This window comes from Pogona vitticeps, chromosome 8 (genome assembly GCF_051106095.1).
Source record: "Pogona vitticeps strain Pit_001003342236 chromosome 8, PviZW2.1, whole genome shotgun sequence".
In the NCBI taxonomy this organism is placed as follows: domain Eukaryota; kingdom Metazoa; phylum Chordata; class Lepidosauria; order Squamata; family Agamidae; genus Pogona; species Pogona vitticeps.
The window spans coordinates 10635195-10650539 of record NC_135790.1 but is presented as its reverse complement, the minus strand read 5'-3'; positions in this window follow the sequence as shown (position 1 = coordinate 10650539).

The window sequence follows — 15345 nt, the reverse complement described above, 5'->3', positions numbered from 1 at the left end:
CAGATAAAAAACACTGTAATGAAAAGCACACCTCTGAAGTTCTCATGTGAAAAGGAGAAGATCGTCCTGAAATGCCCTTTATCTTGAGTCATACATTGGTTCGTCAAGTATGAACTGACTACGAAAGAACTTCAGGTATAAACCGGCTACCTATTGTTTTAATGAGCATGGATTTCTAAGTACTCACCTCTGACACTACCTCTCCCTTAAATTGTGACTACATTAACTACAATCATGTCATTGTTGTAGAATCAAATCAATGTCTCTTATGTTATTGGCCAACATGAGATATCTCTCTGTGCAGATGCCCATTAAAAAGATACTTAGCAAAGATCACGAGACTCTGACCACTTTATGACATACTTCTAGTCTAGCCAGACTCTTTTGAATTAAATTGTGCAATCTGACTGCAGATATACCCTACCCTATTATGAGGCAAAGTAAGGCAGCTGCCTAAGTTGGTTGATGAAAGTGCATCAATGCGGTGTAGAGGACAAAACTGTGAGTTCTATAATGCCCATTCTAGACTCTGTAGGCTAGCTTTCTGTCTTACAATATGGCAGAAGACACTTTTCCCATTGGCAAGGTTGACATAAGATTCAACCACAACTCTACCTAGTTTATATAGATGAAGATAACATGCTGTCCTTCACCTTAGACAGCAAGATATTTTGGGCAATCCCTGGCCATTCATTTCAAGAGAGAAAATGTTCCTTATTATATGTGTTTAATCGGATTTGGATTCCCCCATACCTTGTATTCCAAAATTGGGTAGGTTACAGTTGTGCTGGGCAGAATTTAGACTTGCAATATCTGTATTGTTTTTACAATACAAAAACAGCTGAATTTTCTTCTGGCTCCCTTTCTGTCATTTTCTTAATGTAATGAATTCCTAATATCATACAGGAATGTCTGTACAATGTTAATCTATTTCTTACTCATCCAGAGCATTCAAGACAAGTAGACATTGTTGGCCATGACTTCCCACTGCATTAATATGCAGTAAATTAGTTGTCTGTGTGATCACAAGATGCATAATGCGTAAGAAGAATCTGAAAAATGAAGACTATTTGAAGAGTCCTTGAGACACTTTGGCAGATCAAGGAACAGTTGACATGGGGGATAGCACAACATTAACTATGCTTCCTATTTTGTCTGGATTCTATGCAATGTTGCCTGAAATATGTTTTCAGTGACATTCTTTGAGATCCACTGTTGCATTCTTTTTAATTTTTAAAATGCAACAAAGGCGATAGCTTTCTAGGTGATTTGCAGTGTGGCTCCCAATTATTTAATAATGTCAAAAACAAAATGACTCCCTGCCAGTCTTAAATTATCCTGCTAAAAATGGAGAAAGCTTCAAGGAATCACGAACTGGTTTTTCTGTGAAATGACTATGAGCTCAGTTCAGTTCTCTTATTCCAAACCTATTGCTGGTCTCATAATTTTATAGTGCTAAGTATATCTTCTACGTACTTGATAGGCTGTGACTACATTGGCAAATGCATTAGAATTTGCTCCGCAATTAGCACAGGGGAATTTCAAATAATTTCCAATTGTCAGGGCCAGACAAATCTGCCCAGCCCTTTTTGCTTCTGATTCAGAGTTTTAATCCCCAGTCTCCAGAGGCTTATTTTAAGAGAGAGAGAGAGAGAGAGAGAGAGAGAGAGAGAGAGAGAGAGAGAGAGAGAGAGAACCATTTGAACAGTGCTTTTCTTGTGTGATTGTTTTGTTCTACAAAAGGATAGGGGCCTAGATTCTGGGTGGTGCTATGGTGATGTATTAAGCTGGGTCATTATGTTTTGGGACAGCAGGAAAGCACCCACCCCTGTAACTTTTCTCCCTGGTCACCTCAAAACACCGTTTTTTCCGTGTATAAGATGCCCCCATGTGTAAGACGCCCCCACTTTTCTAATCCAAAATTAAGAAATCTAAATGGGGATTAGCAAGTGTAGTGGGAAAGGGATCAAAGCACTGCAGGATCACTTTGATCCCTGCTTTCCCCTCCACTTGTTTTTGTTCTCTCCTCAGCTTACTTGCGTGTATAAGACAATCCTCAATTTTTAGGCTAAAGATTTCAGACAAAAGTATAGTCTTATAGACAGAAAAATATGGTATCTTTTAAAATTAAAAAAAACTACTGAGTTTAGTGCCAGATCGCATTATCACTGCATTGCTGTATTAGTTTAGCACTAGATCACCTCTGCACAGACAAAAAAGAAAAAGAAAGGAGAGTTAGGGATTGGCTGGTGAATGGTTTCAAAGGAAGAGGGGCCATGGGCTGTGGGCGCATGTCAAATTGCCTGGGATTGAGGCCCAGTGTGGGCATTGGCACCAAAATATTCTGGGGGCTTTATGTGATCACCTAAACCAAATACATCTGCAAAAGAGACTTTGGATCAAGTTGCAAGTACTGTATAGTCACACTCTCAGAATGGCAGTGAAAGCATACATATCTTACAAGTCTACATTCTGCCCACCACAGTTTTAACCTCCCCAATGTTGGGAACAAGATATAGGGAAATCAAAAGCAGATTAAATCAATATGATGATGATGAATTTTTCTCAAAATTAGTGGAGACTGTGTATACCACCTCAAGATATCTTACTGCCGGAAGTGAAGGAGAGCATGTTGCCTCCATCCATTTAAAGAAAGCAGAGTAGCAGCAAAATCTGATAGCAACATTTCCAATGGGAATTGGCATATGATATATCTTAGGACAGCAAGCTACCTTGCAGAGTGTATGAGGGGGCTACACAGAATCCACAGTTCTGTCTTTTTACATCCTGTGGCTACCACCTTTCATCTACTGCCTTAGATGACTGACTCACTCTGCCTCATGGCAGGGCTGGGTGTATCCTTGCTAAAGAATTGGCAAAAGGAGATCTTCAGTGTTGGCCAATGACACGGAGACATTGACAAGAACAGAGTAGGCTGCCTCTTGAGGATCTTACTCTGAATGAAGTATGCATAGGATTGTAACTGCAACCAGAAAATTAAAGGCTTCCTAGAGCACCTTCCACGGATTTTGGGGATCCCTAGGGATCCTCTTCATCCTGGTGAGCCCTTCAGGAATTGCAGAGTAAGAGGGAGAATGATTTAAACCTGGAAAGTTGGGCTGTTGCTAGCAATTGTTCAGCTTTAATTTTTCCCCCTCCTATTCTGCAGCTCCCAAGTCACTCTAGGACAAAGGGATCCCTAGGGATCCCCAGAATTTGAGGATTTTCTAGGAAACTTTTTTAATTGCCTCGAAACAGCTGCAGCAGGAAGGGGTGGCTGATGACATCATCCTTGTTGCTCAGCGTAAAGCTGCACAAAAAGATTTCAGCCAATAAAATTGGGATGTCTTAGGAGCTGTCTTAAAAGATTGTTAATTGGAAAGATAGAGGTAAGCTTCACCTACCAGCCAGATGTGATTCTGCCTTGGAATGTGAAAGGTGATCTGGCAGCTTATCTATGGTTGCTGGGTAAGCAACTTCCCCTTGCCTGTGTTTTCAGGGCCAAAACCTGAAACAAGGAATGGGTCCCTGTCTCTACAGGAGGCAGATCCTTGTACTGTATTAACAACTGCAGAAATATCTCTCTCTCTCTCTCTCTCTCTCTCTCTCTTTGTGTGTGTGTATCTTTGTGCATGGCAGAATGAGACTGACAGTGTAGACAGTGTAGTTCTCCTGCACCAACCCCTGAAGAAATTTTATGTATGCAACACACATACAAACACCTTCATAATAAAACAGAGAACAGTAGTATCAGCTGTGAGTGGGGAACAGGTGGGTGCCCTGGTTTTAAATCCTCTATTTACTGGGGTGGCCAGATGAGCAATATCTCATCCCCTGAGATTTCAGGGCCAGAGCCTGGAAATAGAGGTTATTGGTGTCATGTGGGCAGGCACTTGTGATATTAAAGCGGCAGAGTGAATAGCAGTCAAGAGAGGTGCCAGAACTGCATCTGGACCAGCTGATGATAGAAATGGACATGACAGGCTGTGTGTGTGTGTGTGTTTAGTCGTTTAGTCGTGTCCGACTCTTCGTGACCCCATGGACCAGAGCACGCCAGGCCCTCCTGTCTTCTACTGCCTCCCGGAGTTGTGTCAGGTTCATGTTGGTTGCTTCGCAGACACTGTCCAGCCATCTCATCCTCGGTCGTCCCCTTCTCCTCTTGCCATCACACCTTCCTAACATCAAGTTTTTTTCCAAGGACTCTTTTCTTCTCATTAGATGGCCAAAGTACGGGAGCCTCAGCTTCAGGATCTGTCCTTCAAGTGAGCATTCAGGGTTGATTTCCTTTAGAACTGATAGGTTTGTTCTCCTTGCAGTCCAGGGGATTCTCAAGAGCCTCCTCCAGCACCACAATTCAAAGGCATCAATTCTTCGGCGGTCTGCTTTCTTTATGGTCCAGCTCTCACTTCCATACATCATGACAGGAAAAACCATAGCTTTGACTATTCGGACTTTTGTTGGCAAGGTGATGTCTCTGCTTTTCAAGATGCTGTCAAGATTTGTCATCGCTTTCCTCCCAAGAAGAAGGCGCCTTTTAATTTCAGGGCTGCTGTCTCCATCTGCAGTGATCATGGAGCCCAGGAAGATAAAATTTGACACTGCCTCCATATCTTCCCCTTCTATTTCCCAGGAGGTGATGGGACCAGTGGCCATGATCTTAGTTTTTTTGATGTTGAGTTTCAGACCGTTTTTTGCACTCTCCTCTTTCACTCTCATTACAAGGTTCTTTAATTCCTCCTCACTTTCTGCCATCAGAGTGGTATCATCTGCATATTGGAGGTTGTTGATATTTCTTCCGGCAATCTTAATTCCGGCTTGGGTTTCTTCCAGTCCAGCCTTCCGCATGATGTATTCTGCATATAAGTTAAATAAGCTGGGGGACAATATACAGCCTTGCCGTACTCCTTTCCCAATTTTGAACCACTCAGTTGTTCCATGACCAGTTCTAACTGTTGCTTCCTGTCCCACATATAGGTTTCTCAGGAGACAGATAAAGTGGTCAGGCACTCCCATTTCTTTAAGAACTTGCCATAGTTTGCTGTGGTCCACACAGTCAAAGGCTTTCGCATAGTCAATGAAGCAGAAGTAGATATTTTTCTGGAACTCTCTGGCTTTCTGCATAATCCAGCACAAGTTAGCAATTTGGTCTCGAGTTCCTCTGCCTCTTCGGAATCCAGCTTGTACTTCTGGGAGTTCTCGGTCCACATACTGCTGAAGCCTACCTTGTAGGATTTTGAGCATAACCTTGCTAGCGTGTGAAATGAGTGCAATTGTACGGTAGTTGGAGCATTCTTTGGCACTGCCTTTCTTTGGGATTGGGATGTAGACTGATCTTTTCCAATCCTCTGGCCACTGTTGAGTTTTCCAAACTTGCTGGCATATTGAATGTAGCACCTTAACAGCATCATCTTTCAAGATTTTAAATAGTTCAACTGGAATGCCATCACCTCCACTGGCCTTGTTGTTAGCCAGGCTTTCTAAGGCTCACTTGACTTCGCTCTCCAGGATGTCTGGCTCAAGGTCAGCAACTACATTGTCTGGGTTGTCCGGGATATCCAAATCTTTCTGATATAATTCCTCTGTGTATTCTTGCCACCTCTTCTTGACGTCTTCTGCTTCTGTTAGGTCCCTCCCATTTTTGTCTTTTATCATGTTCATCTTTGCGCAAAATGTTCCTCTAATATGTCCAATTTTCCTGAACAGATCTCTGGTCTTTCCTTTTCTGTTATCTTCCTCTATTTCTTTGCATTGTTCATTTAAGAAGGCCCTCTTGTCTCTCCTTGCTATTCTTTGGAAGTCTGCATTCAAGTTTCTGTAACTTTCCCTATCTCCCTTGCATTTTGCTTCCCTTCTCCTCTCTGCTATTTCTAAGGCCTCGTTGGACAGCCACTTTGCTTTCTTGCATTTCCTTTTCTTTGGGATGGTTTTCGTTGCTGCCTCCTGGACAATGTTACGAGCCTCTATCCAAAGTTCTTCAGGCACTCTGTCCACCAAATCTAGTTCCTTAAATCTGTTCTTTACTTCCACTGTGTATTCATAAGGGATTTGGTTTAGATTATACCTGAGTGGCCCAGTGGTTTTTCCTAATCTCTTCAGTCTAAGCTTGAATTTTGCTATGAGAAGCTGATGATCAGAACCGCAGTCAGCTCCAGGTCTTGTTTTTGCTGACTGTATAGAGCTTCTCCATCTTTGGCTGCAGAGAATATAATCCATCTGATTTTGATATTGCCCATCTGGTGATTTCCATGTATAGAGTCGCCTCTTGTGTTGTTGGAAAAGAGTGTTTGTGATGACCAGCTTATTCTCTTGACAAAACTCTATTAGCCTTTGTCCTGCTTCGTTCTGAACTCCAAGGCCAAACTTCCCTGTTGTTCCTTTTATCTCTTGGCTCCCTACTTTAGCATTCCAGTCCCCTAGAATGAGAAGAACATCTTTCTTTGGTGTCAGTTCTAGAAGGTGTTGTAAATCTTCATAGAATTGTTCAATTTCTGTCTCCTCAGCAATGCTGGTTGGTGCATAAACTTGGATTATTGTGATGTTGAATGGTCTGCCTTGGATTCGTATTGACATCATTCTATCATTTTTGAGATTGTATCCCATTACAGCTTTTCCCACTCTTTTGTTGACTATGAGGGCTACTCCATTCCTTCTACGGGATTCTTGCCCACAATAGTAGATATGATAATCATCTGAGCTGAATTCGCCCATTCCTGTCCATTTTAGTTCACTGATGCCCAGGATGTCGATGTTTATTCTTGCCATCTCCTGTTTGACCACCTCCAGCTTCCCAACGTTCATAGATCTTACATTCCAGGTTCCTATGCAGTATTTTTCTTTGCAGCATTGGATTTTCCTTTCACTTCCAGGCACGTCCACAGCTGAGCGTCCTTTCGGCTTTGGCCCAACCACTTCATTAGCTCTGGAGCTACTTGTACTTGTCCTCCACTCTTCCTCAGTAGCATGTTGGACGCCTTCCGACCTGAGGGGCCCATCTTCCAGCATCATATCTTTTAGCCTTTTGTTTCTGATCATGGGGCGTTCTTGGCAAAGATACTGGAGTGGCTTGCCATTTCCTACTCCAGGTGGATTGCGTTTAGTCGGAACTCTCCACTATGTCCTGTCCGTCTTGGGTGTCCCTGCACGGCATAGCCCATAGCTTCTCTGAGTTACTCAAGCCCCTTCGCCACGACAAGGCAGCAATCCATGACAGGCTAATGAGTCCAAAATCGAAGTAAGCACCACTAGCTAAGCAACGTGGCAGCCCAGAGATGGGATCAAAGCACCATTTTTCTCCAGCCAGGCAGCTGAACAGACTCAATAGCTGCAGTGGTTGGTGGCATTCCCATCAGGCTTGTGTAATGCCTTGCCTACATGGGGGCTTTCTCTAGGCCCTGTGCTGCCATTGGGTTTGGGGAATGGTCTTCACCTGTTTGCAAGGAGCTTTTGCTCAGTCCTGGCACTGCTGCCGCCAGCTCATGTACAAAAAGAAGATGCAGAAGTTGCACGCTTGCTTGCTTGCTTGCTTGCTCCGTCATTCGTTTGTTCGCTTGTTCGCTCCCTCGTTTGTTCACTCCCTCGTTTGTTCGCTCCTTCCTTCATTCGCTCCCTCATTCGTTTGTTCGATTTTGGGGATTGCTACCATTCCAGGTGGTTTCCAACACTAAAATAAGCATGCATAGAACAGCCAAGTCCCATGGAAACCAAAACTATAAAATGAGATTTTATCTGTATAACAAAATAAGAGATCTAAAAATCAACATGGCAGCAACTGACAAGTTAAAGGATACAAGGTCCAATTGTCAAAACAAACCCAACTGACCAACAATTATAAAGGGAGAATATCCTGAAATGCTTCCCTAAAAAGCAAAGTTTTTACGTGCTCCCTGACTATTAGGAGGGAAGAGGCCTGACACACCTCCACACGGAGAGCATTCCGTAAAGAGGGGGCCCTCACAGAGAAGGACCAGCAACTAGCCATAGCCTTCCTGGCCTCCCTCAGGATGGCCACCCACAGCATCAACACCTGGGAGGTGCGAGTGGCATGGGAAGTTGATCTTAGGAAGAGGTGCTCCAACCTGCCTAGTTCCAGATGGGATGATGCCTGCAAGCACATCCACCCCGTGACTCTCTCCCTAGTGTCTTCTCCTTTTTCCTGACTTTTCAGTATGCCAGTATTCCACCAAACACAGCATATATACAGACACTTACACACTGCCCCCCTCTAGCACTGGTGCCAGTTGGGAGTGGCTGGAAATGAGTGCCAGAACTTTAAATACGATTCAGGGACACAAACCACAAATTCTCCTCCTCAGCACGACTCACCCTGAGATTTATCTTCTTGCCTAGAAAACCAAACAGGCAGAGCAATTCCTTGACACTCTAGCATGTGTCCTGAGACTTGGTGATCCTACCTCACACAGTAAGGCCACACTCTCTCACACACCAAGTCCATTATTGAATTCACTGCCCTCTTCCCCCCTCCCTCACTTGGAGAACATGGGAAGCATAAAACATTCCCTGAAATGGCTCTTAGTGCCTTCAAATGTGGCATTGGTGACAACTTTCCTCAGGTAGATCCTCCTCCAGTTGGCACTGCCATCAGCAGACAAGGCTCACTTCGGTAAGCCTGCCTTGGGCCTATCAGACTAAGAAGTGTTCCTGTGGAGAACCCTCTGCCAAGAACCTTATAAACCTATAGGTGGTCCTGTGTACACTACAGAGTGATGACATGGGCGGACTTCCTGAGCAAGACGGCTCTTTCCTTTTGTGCCTGTGCAACAACTTTAGGGCAGCAACGCTTCTCTTGAGGTGTGAACAATGCCTTGCGTGTTCCGTTCCAAAGAAAGCAATCTCCTCTCAGCAATTCTAATTGAACTCGCCCTGCAACTCTGGGTGGGATCAAGAGAGAACCCTTCTCACACCTCCACTCTGTCAAAGGGAACAGGTCTTGAAGAGGCTGCCGACAGGTGAGACAATACCTGCTAAGCTCACCTGTCTCTCTGCTGCAGGCCAAGCTGTTTTGACAAGCTGCTGTATTTCCCCATCACCACCAGGCTGACAATGTTTTCCCTCCAGGCTTCCACCACGCCTATTCTTTGCTGTTGACAGAAAGAGGAAAGCTTCGGTGGTGGATCACTCAGCATCTCCGTTGTGCCTTTGCACCTAAACAAAGCGAGAGCTGAAGAGGTTTCAGCACTCCATAGAACAGGGCCCTGGTGGCCAATCTTTAGGAAAAATCCAGTTCTATCCCACTTAACAAAATATAGAAAGGCCACATTTTGGTAATCCACATCCTTTGCATGCAGAAGGATATCAAACCCATGCATCTCCAGGGAAGGTTGAGGAATATTCCTGTCTGATAACCCTGGAGAGCTACTTCCAGTCAGTGTTGAAAATGCTATATTCCAGGGATCTGAAGGATGAATAACAGATTCCTCCAGCAAACGTAGGCTGGACAACTTTCTGAAACCATTTTGCAAGTAAAGCATTCCCCCTCTATTTGCCTTTAATTTGGGAGTGGGGGGGTAGGGTATAAATCCACTCGGAATTTTAGTCTGCACTTTACATGTGCTATCAAAATAACCTACTCCCAAAATAACTTACTCAAAATAACCTTCTCCCATTAAGCCTCTTAAATAACTCTTGTAAAGCACAGACTAAAATTTCAAGTGGATTCACAGTCCCCATCATCCCCAAAACTAGAGTCATCAGTTACCTTTGTTTTATAATAATATATAATAATCTTAGAATTGTAGAATGGAAGGGACCCTATGGATCATTAAGTCCAGCCCCTGTCAAGGAGGCACAGTGGGGAATTGAACTCCCAACCTCTGTCTCAGATGCCTAAGCCAGCAGTTATTGTAGGGGTGAAGTTGCAATCTTCACTTGATCAATGAGCCAGGTGAGATAGTCTCAGACTAGGATTTCCAAAGCACAGCTCCCCATTAATAAATGGGCAAGAAATACATTTTTGTTTGCTTTTGCTAAGAATTTTGCAAATTTCTTCAGATTCAGGATGGAAAGAATCAGGAGGGAAAGGAGTTAACACTCCACCCATTGCTTCCCTGTGCCATGCAACAGTTAGATTTTTTTTTGAAAAAAATGGAAGGTGCAAGGTGTGCAAAACATTTAAAAGAACCAATGGCGAACCTTCCCAAGCTACTGTTCAGTGGATGAAACCTTGAAGCAACATAAAACCAGGAAGGCACATGGGGTGTGAATGCCATCTCCAGCATCTAGAGTGAGTACCCTGCCCCTTTGTTTTGTTCCCATCTTCCAGCTTCACAGACTGAGAATACAGAGAAGGCAGCTCTTGAAAGTTCACACCATATAGTCTATCGTAGCAGAAACATCAGACACACTGAATGGAGTGCATTGCAGTCCATAGAAGGGTATACGAAAGGAAATGGGTTAGTCTTTAAAATGCAACAGGACTCTGTTGTTTTTTCCTGCAACTGAATAATATGAATTAATAACACAGACTATCCCCACCCCCTGCAATTCTAGTAGTCAGAATTAGAGATGGGCAGGAACTGCTGGTTTGGCGGTTCGTGCCAGTGTGGTTCCAAGCCCTGCCTCCTCAGAGGCAGCCCCATGGCTTCCCTGCCCTGCCTCCTCCAGGCCTATACACTGACTGAAACCTGTTGCTTAGTATAGCAAATCCCTCTAGAGTACACCTACTGAATCAGTGGGGATTCAATGAGTCAACTCCTCCATACGTTCCATTGATTCAAATGAGCCTACTCTAGTTACAACATACAGTTGTGTTCAAAATTATTCAGCCCCCACTGAAATTGAATGTTTTGGCCATTTTGACATTGATTTTGATCATTCAGTCATCTTGCTTACATTTACATGAAAGAGGCACTTGTAGGTCAGAGAAATATAACCTTAAGTTTATAATGAAATAACCACAAATGTCTTTTCTGTGCTCACATCATTATTAGTTTTTATTCAACCCCCAAGTGACATTCAATCTTAGTACTTAGTACAACATCCTTTTACAGTTATAACAGCTTTTAAACGTGAAGCATAGCTTGACACAAGTGTCTTGCAGCGATCTACGGGTATCTTCGCCCATTCTTCATGGGCAAAAGCCTCCAGTTCAGTCAAATTCTTAGGCTTGCGCACTGCAACTGCTTTCTTTAAGTCCCACCAGAGGTTCTCAATCGGATTTAAGTCTGGTGACTGCGATGGCCACTCCAAAATGTTCCAGCCTTTCCTCTGCAACCATGCTCTAGTGGACTTGGAGGTATGCTTGGGATCATTGTCCTGTTGAAAGGTCCAACGTCTCCCAAGCCTCAGGTGTGTGACGGACTGCATCACATTTTCATCCAATGTCTCCTGGTACTGAAGAGAATTCATGGTACCTTGTACACGCTGAAGCTTCCCTGTACCTGCAGAAGCAAAACAGCCCCAAAGCATTATTGACCCTCCGCCATGCTTCACAGTAGGCAAGGTGTTCTTTTCGTCATATGCCTTGTTCTTCCTCCTCCAAACATAGCGTTGATCCATGGGCCCAAACAGTTCTAATTTTGTTTCATCAGTCCACAGAACACTATCCCACAACTTTTGTGGTTTGCCCACATGACTTTTGGCATACTGCAGTCGACTCTTCTTATTCTTGGGAGACAGCAAGGGGGTGCGCCTGGGGGTTCTGGCATGGAGACCTTCATTACGCAGTGTGCGCCTTATTGTCTGAGCTGAAACTTCTATACCCACATCTGACAAATCTTTTTTCAGTTCCTCAGCAGTCACACGGGGACTTTTCACCACTCTACGCTTTAGGTAGCGCACAGCAGTCGAAGTCAGCATCTTCTTTCTTCCACGACCAGGTAGCATTTCAACAGTGCCCTTTGCCTTGAATTTGTGAATGATGCTTCCTATGGTGTCTCTTGGTATGTTTAACTTCTTTGCAATCTTCTTATAGCCATTGCCCTTCCTGTGAAGACAAATCACCTCTTCTCTTGTCTTCCTGGACCATTCTCTTGACTTCACCATGTTTGTAACCACACCAGTAAATGTCTAGAAGGAGCTGAGTATCACAGTCCTTTTAAAGTGCTTATTATGCTTGATTGGTGCTCGGTGACATCCACAGGTGTTTTCAATACCTGATCAAAAACACCTGAATGAACCTCTCTTCTTCAGAGTGGTAGTCTTTAAGGGGTTGAATAATTGTGGCAATGAAGAAACCACAAAAGAAACATTTACTACTGTATTACATAAACAATTGATGTTATTTTAGTTGCATTTGGTTCTTTAAAACGTCCTTGTAGGATTTCATTCTGAATACAATTCCAAATGTACACTATAGTCCCTAAACCCCTTTACAGCATTGGGGGTTGAATAATTTTGAACACAACTGTACAGTATTATGTTAAGCAGCAAGATTTTAGCCATTGTCTTCGGTCTCAGAGGAAGCACCAGGAATATAGTTTTGGGCTTCCCAGAGGCATCTGATGGAGCACATTCAGAAAAGATGCTATACCGCAGTGGTCCCCAACCTTGGGCCTCCAGATGTTCTTGAACTACAACTCCCAGAATCCTTCACCACCACCTCTGCCGGCCAGGATTTCTGGGGGTTGAATTCCAAGAACATCTGGAGGCCCAAAGTTGGGGACCACTGCTATACCGGACAGATATGGGGGTCTAGCTAGATGATACAGACAAGAGATGGATAGAAGAGGGATTCTAAATGCCATAGCACCAGCTTTTCTCACTTCTTGCAGCCTGCGTATTAGCCAACTTCATTCTGTGACCTGTCACCTGGAGGTCAACATGCTCTCCTGGTTGCTCCCAAGCTCATCATCATCTTCCTCCCAGGCATCCTCTCCTTTTAGAGCCCACTCCTCTCACTTGGGTCGTTCCATGCACCCAGCACTGCTACATGCTGGCCATGCTTTGTCCCCCACCCCTTTCATGTGTCTTTCCTGAATAGCAGGTGGCTCCTGGGCACAGCCACATTGGCACTCTCTGGCCACTGGCCCACGTTGCCTCTGCAGCATGCTAGCTAGGCATCTATGACAGACATGTTCACTTGGAAGGAAGGTACATGCGCTTGTAATCTCAAGATTAGACCACTGTAATGCGCTCTACGTGGGGCTACCTTTGAGGCTGCTGCGGAAACTACAGGTGGTGCAGAATGCTGCGGCCAGATTACTCAGTGGAGTGAGAAGATACCAACATATCTCGCCCACTCTGGCCGCATTTCATTGGCTGCCCATCCGATTCCGCATAGACTTCAAAGTGTTGATGCTTACTTACAAAGCCCTAAACGGTTTAGGACCTCAATATTTGGTGGAACGCCTTCTCCCACCTAGATCTACCCATGTCACCCGTGCGAGCCAGGAGGTGAGGCTGAGGAGCCTGACGCCGAGAGAGGCCCGGAAGGAAAAGACCAGAAATCGGGCCTTCTCGGCGGTGGCTCCTCGCCTCTGGAACAACTTACCTCCTGAGATTCGCGCGGCTCCCTCGCTGGGCATTTTTAAGAAACAATTGAAAACACTGATGTATAGGCAGGCTTTCCCAACAGATAATCCCTGACGATTTTTCTTTTATATTCTTTGATTTCCATTTTTGTCTATTTGTAATGTTTTTAATAATTTTATTGTTGCTCCAATTGTAAGCCGCCTAGAGTGGTCTAGTATGACCAGATAGGCGGGATAGAAATAAAATAAATAAATAAATAAATAAATAAATAAATAAATAAATAAATAAATAAATAAATAAATAAATAAATAAATAAATAAATAAATAAATAAATAAATAAATACATATAGCCAGAATCCCAGTTCTAAATTCAAAACAGAACCTGACTATGTATCTGCAAGCAAACCACCACCCTCCCTGCACAAGGTATGCAAACAAAAGCTTTACCTGGTTTGCAATGACTGTGCATCTCCCCCCCCCCAGCTTGTTAATTGCACAGTGGAATCTCTCAGTGTGCTGGAGATGGATTTATGATTGGTTGAAATTCCCTTATCAATATCCACATGAATACTGGGAAGAAAGATGTGATGGGGGATTGCTATTTTTAATTAATATTTGCAATTGTTTTCATTTTGAGTGACCTTGGAATATGCACAGGGGAACAGAGGGTGCTTAAATCTGAAGAACTCTTCTCCCCCCCCCCTGGGAATTTTGCCAAATATGCACTAAGGCTAGGGTTTTTTTTTTTAATTGCTTTGGGGAGAAGATACTCATAGATTTTAAAAGCAGATGAGACTAGAAAGCTTAGAAGGGGCCTTTTATTGGCTGTTTGAACAGTCTTGGCTTATATAAGGGATATCGGCACAATTGCCTACTATTAAACAATGGCTGATTAAGATTTTGGAGGCAAGTGATATGGGTAAGCTTATGGTTACTGTAAACAAAATTGCTGGTCCCAGCTAGCGGTGACCCATTGAATCAACTGCTGAATGACGAGTCAACACTTACAGTACATAAATCCCATCGTGTCAATGGGTTCACATGGGTCGGGACTACTGACTGAATTCAGAGCAAGATCCAGAGAAGGAACGGAGCGAAACAAACTTGTTAGGCCCTAGGTGCCTAAGTCTGGCTAGTTCACACTGCTCCATGTTCCCCCTTTCACATTCACCACTTGAGAAAGCCACTTTTTTGGACTCCTATGCCTCCCAAAATTCAACTAGTTTGAAATGTGGTGCTGGAGGAGAGCTTCACAGACGCCCTGGACTGCCAGAGAGACAAACAAGTGGGTGCTAGAGCAAATCAAGCGTGAGCTATCTCTGGAGGGAAAAATGTTGAAACTAAAGGCTACTTTAGGCACATCATGAGAAGGCAGGATTCTCTGGAAAAGAGAATAATGCTGGGAAAGGTAGAAGGCAGCAGGAGAAGAGGAATATGAAATATAAGATGGGCTAACTCCCTACAGGAAGCCACAGGCTTGAGTCTGCAGGAGCTGAGCAAGGCTAGTGAGGACCGGGTATTCTGGAGATGTCTTATTCATAGGGTTGCCATATGTCGGAGACGACTTGATGAGACATAAGAACAACAATAACAAAGGCCCAAAACAACCCCCACTGCTGCCATGCTAGCTGGGGCATTCTGGATGCTGCAGTCTCAAAAGGTAATGTCTCTAAGCTCTCTCTTTTTTTTCCTGCATAACAAGGGAGACATCTGAACATTGCTGTGAAGCTCCTTCTCAAAGCCCTTCTCCCTCAGCACAAAGAACAGACTGATCCCTTCAGTTTAGTGCATGCTTGCTTCCAGAGTCAATGGAACAAAGGTAAGCGAAATCTCCACAAGGCTAGCTGAAGTAAGCCAGCTTTAATAACAGGGTAATTATTCAGCCTTAAGTGCACAATCACTTTGCATTTGACTAAA